This window comes from Hoplias malabaricus, chromosome 6 (genome assembly GCF_029633855.1).
Source record: "Hoplias malabaricus isolate fHopMal1 chromosome 6, fHopMal1.hap1, whole genome shotgun sequence".
Taxonomy (NCBI): domain Eukaryota; kingdom Metazoa; phylum Chordata; class Actinopteri; order Characiformes; family Erythrinidae; genus Hoplias; species Hoplias malabaricus.
In genome coordinates, this window is record NC_089805.1 from 27,707,978 (window position 1) to 27,717,753 (window position 9,776).

A 9,776-nucleotide genomic window follows, 5' to 3' on the forward strand; every position below is an offset into this window, starting at 1 on the left:
TACACTGAGCTGCAGAAGCCCCTGTGTTGAGAGGTGCCCCCCCCCCTGGGGACACTGAGCTGTCAGAGAGGTGGGATGGCTCAGCTTTGACCCCTGTTCTGTGCAGATCTGTACACACCATGCCCAGACCTCTGGCCCGGGTTCTTGTTTGATCTGCCGCTGAGGTATCGAATCAGCAATGCCCCTTCACACACGTGTGACCCATTACTCCACCCTGACACACACACACACACACACCATTACATACACTCAGCTCCACAGGTAGATTGAATTAAGGCTCACTGCCATGTCTAAACTCTTCAGTACAGCAGAGTTTTTCATCCTGTACAAGCTGGCAGCTTTTGGAAATGTGGTGTAAATGTAAAAAACAGCTGCATACATGAAGGTTGTTTTCAGGTTCCAGCTTCTAAGAAATTAACTGGAATAGCTTGGCTTATGCATTTGATTGAAATGTTTATTTAATGCTTGTTTTTATTATTTGATATTGCAAATGCTTGGTAACGTATTAATTACTTGGAAAAGGCAGTGTCTCACAGGGCATCTTGCTCCACATTCACTCATATAGACACATTTGCAGTCCACCTACCATCAAGTTTTTGGAGGGTTTGAACTGGCAGTCTTAGGACCCAGGAGCTGTGTGACATAGTATTAATTAGTTTAATAAACAGAAATCAGTATCTGAAAAGATATGCAACCCAATTTTTTAGTTGTGCAATTCATTCATTCAGTTAATAATCAAAGTTGTTTTTGCATTTCACTTAAAAACTGACAAAGTGCTTTGGACAACAGTTGAACAGTTTCTGTCCCAAGTAGTGCATGAAAAACTGGCTTTGGCTTCTAAAGAATATAAATCACAATATTAGTAAACTGCGTTGTTACAAATTTCACTCGTGATGCCTTCATTTTTTTAAAACAAAAGGCCATATGCATCTGCAGAAACACTCAGAAATCAGTTAACCGGATCACCTCATGCACATGTGCTTTACTGGTCAGTGAAAGACACCTTAAGCCTCGACCTACGCCCTTGGTCAACACGCTCATAGCGGCTAATTAGCAACACATCACCAAGTTGGAGCGTATCATCATGTATTCCAAGCCTGTCCTTGAGCTTTTCTCCAGGGTCTCATTGCTTAGCACTGGAAGAGTGAGAGAGAGGGCTCTTTTGGTGTGTGTTTATCTGCTGCAATAACTCTGTGCTGTTTTGATAATGGAAAACGGGAGATAGACCTTGATTTGCAGCAGAAGCCACAGATGAGCCGGAGCACGTCACCGTGGCTAATGGTTTGAGCAGATGTGGGGGGACAACCCCAGACTGACCCACCGTACAGCCCCCTAAAGACCCCAAACAGCAAGATTTATGCTCGCTTAGTAAACAAAAAAGCATGGCTCTCAACATGGGCAAAAGCCATTACGGCACATTGAGCTTTGCAAGGTATTTGTTAGAGCCGTGCTCTTTTTCGGTGATTAAGCGTTGAACTGTAAACACAGAACAGATGCCGACTAGATGGAAGTTGTTCATTTTATTCCCAGCACAATGCTTTGTCATGTCATCATGCAAATAAGCAAATGGGCATATACCGTGGTAGATTTCACTTATCATTTCACTTACCATTATTATTATGACTATTAACCTGCTCCAACATTTAAAAACATGGAACAGCATGAAGTTAAATTATGTAAATAAAACCATAAAATATATAGCAGCATGATGTTTGTTAAGATTTCATTTTTTTAAACAGTAAGTACATTTTGTACTGCATTATACAGAATAGGTTTAGTTGATTTTCTTTGTGAAAATATGTACACATCCTTAACTGTATCCTCAAGAGAACACACTTTGGCACTTTCTACTAAATGAAACAGTGGAAAACAATAGAACAGAAAATGTGTTGCATGCAAAGTCACTGGCACATACATTTATATTTTATGTTCACATCTGTACAGAAGGACCCTTTAATTGGTGAATTCAAGTTTAATTCGTACCTTTTACTGAGACATCAAACATAAGTTATTGATCTCTCTTGTGGCTGAATGCATTCAAATCCTCACAGCATGATTGCAAAATCTAACGTAGAGCTTTTTCAAAAGAATGTGAGTTTGATACTACTCTCCATTTATACATTTCAGTTTGAAAGGAATATAGAATGAGCAGGTGTCTGCAAACATTTGGACATATGGTGCATGGTAATGAAGGGTAGGGGAATGAAAAGTGATAGTGATGCAGTGCTGCAGCTGCAGACAGCAACTGACAGACATGCAGTGTTTTGTGATGTGGCAAAATTAGACCAGTCTGATTGAAGCGTCCTTATCTTATCAGAGGGATAAAAATAGAGAGCAAGGTGGCACCTAAACTGGCCCTTTAAGGACCAGCTGTCATACACTTTGTGTTATGTGTCACACCTCAAGCTAGAACCTTCAAAATCCTGCTCTTACATTAATGTACTTCTTATCTACTATTCATAAGTGGCATATCAGCATGTATTATTAGCAAAATGTTTGTTTTCTGGTTAACAAGCCCGATAAGTGAGGTTGCTTCAACGAATCAATGTTTAATCTATAAACAAACAAAAATAAAACATCAATCATCAGTCAATAAGCTTCATGTAGGTGGAGGTCTTACACTGAACAGTCTTATTATGCTGCCTATTGTATTTATGACATTTGTTTTTAGCCACAGCTAATAACCCACTAAAAAACACTGAAAATTAGTTTCATTTATTATATTGAAGACTGCTTTTTACCAGGCTGTCAAGCTGTAATTGCCTAAGGGCCACCCATGTGATGTAGCCTTCTCCGAGGGGGTCCTATTGAATAACTGCAAAAGTTATTTTAGAATTTTAATTTAGAATTAAAATTCTACACTACCAAAATTAGATTTTGTATGATATTATTTTAATATCAGTAATTACTCTTAAAAAAAAATAAAATAAAAAAATGCAAACCAGCCCATGTCAACGTCTATTACCACTGCTACTGATAAAAATATTATTAGTAACACGCAATATTAGTTTATAAAATAAATCAAAGTGCAGTGTTTATTACAAAGAATATTAAAATCAACATAATAGACAACTGATACTTAATAAAAGCAAAAGCCAAATAACTAAAATCAAATAACAGTACATAATTAGCTATAACTAGATTATAACTTTAAAATAATGATGATTTACAACAGCTCCAGTAAAAGAAATAAAATAAATAAATATATCCACCCATCCATCCATTTGCTTGGTTATGGATGTGTGGTCACAGAGGGTAGAGAAGAGTGAGGTTAATGGAAAAAGAACCACTCTGCCCACCATTTGTGGCAGACCCCAGTCCTGCTGCTGCAAAACAGTTTGTGAGTGTCTGACGTCTCCTCAGAAAAAAAAACCCTGACCTCTGTCCCAGCTGGAACCCTACAAAGCACCATAAGGCCAGTGTTTTGCTTGCTGCTATTAGCCTCTTGGAGATGGTTTTTTAAAAAGCTGAGCAAACAGAGGAGCTTCCCCTCTGAACTAACAACTCACCCATCTATACACAAAGCATCACTGAGCACGCTCCATAAGCACACTGAGCAAATTCGTCAGCACGGCACTGGAATGCCAATTGACATTGATTGTTATGGAAAAAGACATGAGTGCAGTGGTGCTCCTCCACTGAAAGAAAGCTTTCTGTTTACCTGATTAAAAAAAAAAAGTAGATGAAAACAAGAGACCTGCATGTTTAACTTTCTGTAAATCACTAGGCCATGCCAGGGACTCACGGTTAAAATCTGGTTGGAAGTGATTTGCCAAATCAAAACAAATAATTTCTACTTTTTCATTTACGCATATTCACATAATGTAAAGGGCTGCTATTGTTTTCACATGGTGTAAAACATAAATAGACATTAAGAACCTTTAGAGGTTCTAAAATGACAGTAAACTAGCAATGATCAGATTCCTATGTATGTGAACCTTGTGAAGTCAATGCACCGCTGTTTGTCAGTGACTGTGGTGTTGTTACTGCTGGCAGCTGAGGGTTTGTGTGAGGACTCTGGGCGCTCTGGGCATTTCGCCCAGAAGCTGGTGCCAAGGGAGCATTTCAGCAGTGGAGCTCCTGTGAGGCTTGCCCTGCAAGATCATCTCCCCAGTCCCCTACAAAGAACCCCCACAGCCTAATCTCAACCTGATGATCCAGCCAGATTCACAGGGCTCTTTCAATCTGGCCCCACAGCCATGCACTCTTTCACCTTTTGGGAATTCCTTCAAGTGTGTTTTTTTGTTTCTACAGAAAAGAGATGGACAGACTCCACTCCCTCCAGCAACAAAAACAAGAATGCTATCAGTGCTCTCTCTCTCTCTCTCTCCCCCACCCTCAGGGACTGATTGTGTTCTAACAGCAGAAGTAGGATGTTTCCTGCTGAAAGGCACAGTAAAATCTCAGTCGAGCATGACAGAAGTTTGCTTAGTTGAGATTTAAAGCTTGAGAACTGGTAAGTCAACAAATGAAAGTGCTGCAAGAGCTACGTCTGGTGTTTATGTTCCCCATTCTCATTATCCTCCAAACAGAGGCAAGCAGACATGGAAATGAGATAACTGCTCAGAAACACCCTTTCTTTACATTTTCTGTCACAGAACTGTACAATTATTTAAGTTTTGACTTTGGAAACTACAGGGATAAGTGTAACACACTTACACCTTACATAGAAAAGCTTTTAAACTTTTAAACCCAAGTTTTGCTGCAGTAACAGTGTCAATACATCTGAAAAGGTTGGGAACATTAAGTGTTTGTTTGTATTTAGCCACAAGAGCATTAAACTGCAGACAGACTAGACATTTGCAAATGGCTGCCATGAAATAGCTGAGTCCCAATTCAGTGATGCAGTTCAGTTTAGTGATGCTAACAACAACAACAACAACAACAATAATAATATCCTCCACATTCCCAACGTCCAGTATACTGGACATTTTTTTAAGAAAACACAGCATAACCATCCAATCCAACCTCAGACTTTGTATGAGGCTGCCACACATTTATGTAGCCTACTATTATATAGGCTCATGTGTGGCTGCTTCAGAGCATCACATTGTTTTGTGTGGTCTCCATTTTATAATCATTGTTTTTATGACATTATAATCATAGCTGTTACACACAGGCCTCTTCCTTTATGATTACTTTGCATTTGAAGTGCATTCTGTAGTATATTTTGTACTCAGCAGTTTTTGGGACAACTACATATTGGTATATATTACACAGCAAATTTTAAGGGACTTCATATTAGTGGGAAGCATATCACGTATCCAGTGGACCACTATTTCTGTCTATGAGTAGATGAAAGAAATAACAGTGAATGCTTGAAAGTTTCTCATCTTTATGGTGGCTTTAGCTTTTATCAGGCTGTGGATAAACCACTGTGGTTAAAATAAGCAGATGCTCTCACAGCCGCTTTTTGACAAGTCAGTGTTAAAACTCCAGTGTTATTCTTCATACAAAACCTTTCATCTCTTATCATGCATGCCGACCGGCCAATGGCAGGACTTTATCAGTGGACCTGTTGCTATATTTATGAGTCCCCATAAAATGATGAGAATTGCTCTGTATAGTTTACACCATCTCCCACTGTTTTACACACTTCTCACACAAATTAATGACTCACTCACTCAGTGCAAGAATGAAACAAACACTAAAAGTTTAATACAGTCGTTCTTAGTTGGACTGTGGGCAAAACCCTGCTGTTAAAATCTGTAGAGTCAAAGTTAACATGTAGTAATGTGCAAATAGCAGACAGTAGCAGATACGAGAGTTTGAATTTTCAATGCTAGTCTTCCATTGTTACATTCTCATAAATTCTCACATGTCTTTTCTATAGTGTCACATGTCTTTTCTATAGTGTGAATTCCTTTAATTGCATATTGCTTGCTATAAATTCAACAAGATGTATTACCATATTATTACACCAAAGTTGTGCTACACAATACAATTTGTATGACTTTTTGTTCAGAGACATAAGCATGAAAAACCCACCTTAAATGTAACCAAAATTGTAATCATAAGTCCAATCCATAATCCTAAACAAAACCTAACTCTATTACCCTAACCCTTTAGCCATAACCGTGCAATTTGTACTGTCAGTGCTCACAAAAACTAGAAGCTATTGGTTAACTTTGTTGATGTTGTAATGTAGAAATTACTGCTCATTGCTCTATATTCTACTCATGGCTCATTGAAATGAAGTGATTCTGAGGGAAACAGATTCCTAACCATTTAGTTTCACTCAGCACAGCTGGTGTTTGTAAGTAGAAATTTGTGCTTGTTGCATTTGACCAATAATAAGCAGATTTTGTTTCCGATACCCAGTGACACATCAGTCATCCATTTGTGGCGATTTATATTCCTGCATTCTGTTTTCACCACTTCTTTATAATAAAAGAAAACAAAAGTCAGTTCAAAAATGTGAATCAGATTTAAGCATGATTCATCATATAACTAACTTTGAAAAGAAATATGTTTATATATATTTACACTATTACATATGAATTACAAACTGGTTATTGGGTCTAATGAAACCCAACATGTGTGTAGAGTACTACACTACAGAAACCAATTTACTGGATAGTAAATTAAAAATGTAGTGCACAGTGACCAGACTGAAATCAATGTGACTCGGTTTCACATGTGTGCTCCTTCAGGCAAGACATACATAGCTTTCATTCAGTAAGCAGTGTTTAAAATACAGTAGCTTACAGCATAAACCCTGAGAAATTAGACTGTTCTTAAATTCCCTGCAGCTAAGTGCCTCACATCAAAGAGACTCCCTTGTGTTGGATTTAATCTGCAATCACAAGATTCATACTTTTATGGCTGAGTAATTAAGAAATATCTTCCCCCAGTGCCATCTCATGGGATCTGTTCACACTTAAATTTCTGATGTCTACAATTATTACCGGCAATTTCTTATACTTTTAAAATATATGTTTATATAATTACATGATTAATTACATTTGCACTATATGTACATATTTTAATATATATATATATATATATATATATATATATATATATATATATATATATATATATATGCGCAGTGGATTGGAATGTTCCATTTCATATATGAAGGTGTATACAACTAGTGTTCATAATGTGGATATCTTAAAGAAGCTGAATTCACTCATTTTAAGGGGTGCCTACAAATATTCAGACATATTTGTATGTGGGTGGTGTCAGTGAAATATAAAATGGTTCCAACTGATAAACAATTTTAAGCTTCAGCAAAACAAACCAGCTTTATTTGCTTTTTTGTTTGAATTTCCTTCAAAAACAATTTCCTTGGGGCCTTCTTTCATTTTGGTATTAATTAAGTGGGTGTTGAAGTGGGAAAGACTAAGAGACCCTGGATTGGGAATGAAAATCCTGTCTGAAATTCTCTCTAAGGCTAAACAGACTCAAAAAAGCTTGCCTCTGCTCTACTGTCTGGTCAGTGTGTAGTCAGGGGAAAGAAGATGTAAGGAGGTTCAGGCATCTGTCTATAAACAAACAGTGGCAGAGGAGCAGTGTAATGCACTGTGGCTCTACAGCTCAACCCCCAGCTGCTACAGTGTGAAAACAGAGCTGTGCAGACATTGACATGGGGTAAAAAAACTTCACTCCTGGAGCTCAGAGAATAAACTAGGCCAGTTGCAACATCCAGAGACACCTCATGTACAGCAGAGTGCTTCCTTTTACTGATACTTGGGTAAAATCATTTTTATTGATGTCATGCAAAGTATGACTTTGAAATATCAAGGTATGAAATACTGTATATGGTACATTGTAAAGAACTCTGTCCTTGGTCAAAGTTGTATCTGCCAGTGCTGATAAAAAAATATTGCATTTGATCTACAGCAGCTGATAAATGTGTTATTTTATATCGTTCACACAAGTGCATCTTCTTGCCTGGCAGCTATAATAGAACCTTTGCAGTTGTAGTTGGAACTGTTGCTTTACAACATTAATATTTCCAGAAATAAATGGGTAAAACCCTAGGAAAGTGCACTTCCTAATTGCTCATTTATGAAGCTTACCAGAGGCCATAAATACAAGTAATGCTTTAGAAGTGTGGTGCTGTGCATGCATAACTTATAATAGAATGGTTTCAGTTTGTGATTTTCTACTTTTAACTACATTAGCAAACATCCTGAGGATGTTAACTGAAGAACAATCCAAAATTTGCAGTGAGCCCACAAACATTTCAAGCGGTATCTGTTTTATAAGCAAAGGGTAGTTACATTTCACTTCATACTTCACTACCAGGAAGGGAGGGATAATAAACATCTTTGTTCTGGACAACAGTATGCCCAGTGTTGATATAGTATTTCAAAATGAAGCCTAATGATGTTGAAATAATAACTTATTTTCCCAGAATTTATATTTAGTATCTCAAAATAATAAACAAGTTGTTATTTCAAAATAAATTGTATTATTTTGAGATTATCTTTGACATTTTGATGCCAGAAACAGAGAGAATCACATATATAGGCCATACCTTCTCCTCTACCTTCTCCACAAGGCTAAAGTCAGGGTGCAAAAACTCATGCTGAAAGTTCAATGCATGCTTCTGGATCCTACATACAAATGGGCCTGTTTCGAATTTGTAGTTGGACACAAATAGAGAAATTCTGTCTGAAGTCTTGTTTCTAAAGTTCTAATCAATAACATTTGTTATAATCAGAGTTTGATTAAACATTCTAGCAGTTCACACTGTCTTGTTTTACATAAAGAAAAACTGGTTCCACTTTATTTTTACTGTAGTAAATGTGTAGAAATATATTAATAACACATGCTACAATTGTGTCACCGGTGATGTGTTCGGTGTTATAGCTGGGCTACAGCAGTGCCGTGTATACACAAAAACAGTATTCTTGTTATTACATAAGTGTATCTATCATGTAAGTACATGAGTAATGCCGACTATTACATACGCATATTTACATAAGCTGAACTTTTGCAGTGTGTCTGTAACAGTGAATAAATCACCAGTAGTTACACTGTTGTTGCATGTGCCTCATATGTACTACACATATTAGAGAAACAATATATATTGCCAAAAACATGCATTGCTTTTTTGAAGTGTTCAGGTAATTTCTTAAGTTATTGTTTCAAAGTAAATAAGGCCGATGTGCAAACTGGAAATTGTTGATAAAGCTGGTAATTATAATATGATCAAATTAAGTGACACTCTCACTAATTAAATGTGTCATTATTGCATTACATTTGAATAAAATATCAAACCGAACTATATAAGCGTTATAAAGGTGAACATGAATGAATATGAAAGTGTCATTCAATCCTTAGTTCTGTGAATAGATGAAAGAAATTGCAATGAATGCATGACCTATGTGTAAGCCATAGCCACATCTGCCACTTGGTTCAGCACATGCCAGCGGCTGTCAGCGTGTGGTACATGTTGAGAAACTGCACTGTCATGTTCAGACAGAGCAGCTGGGGCCAATGCTAGAGTGAATATGGCTGCCATCTGGACATGCTTACCCTAATACTGTGCTACTCGGGCTGAGGGAACATATGCACGCATGTGTGCAGTGGGTGAGTGTGTATGAGCACATGTGGGTGCCTATGCTCATTTATGCATATCTGTGTTCTATTGATGTGAGGCTTTTATCATGTCCATGAGAAGCACAGTGTATGCAAGTTTCAAATAATGGTTTGACATCTGACTTGACCTCAGAAGAAAACACGTCAAATCTGTGACTCAACAGATTACTAGGATTACACTTGTGTTTCGTCTCATGGATTTATAGATGTGGGTTTCCTCC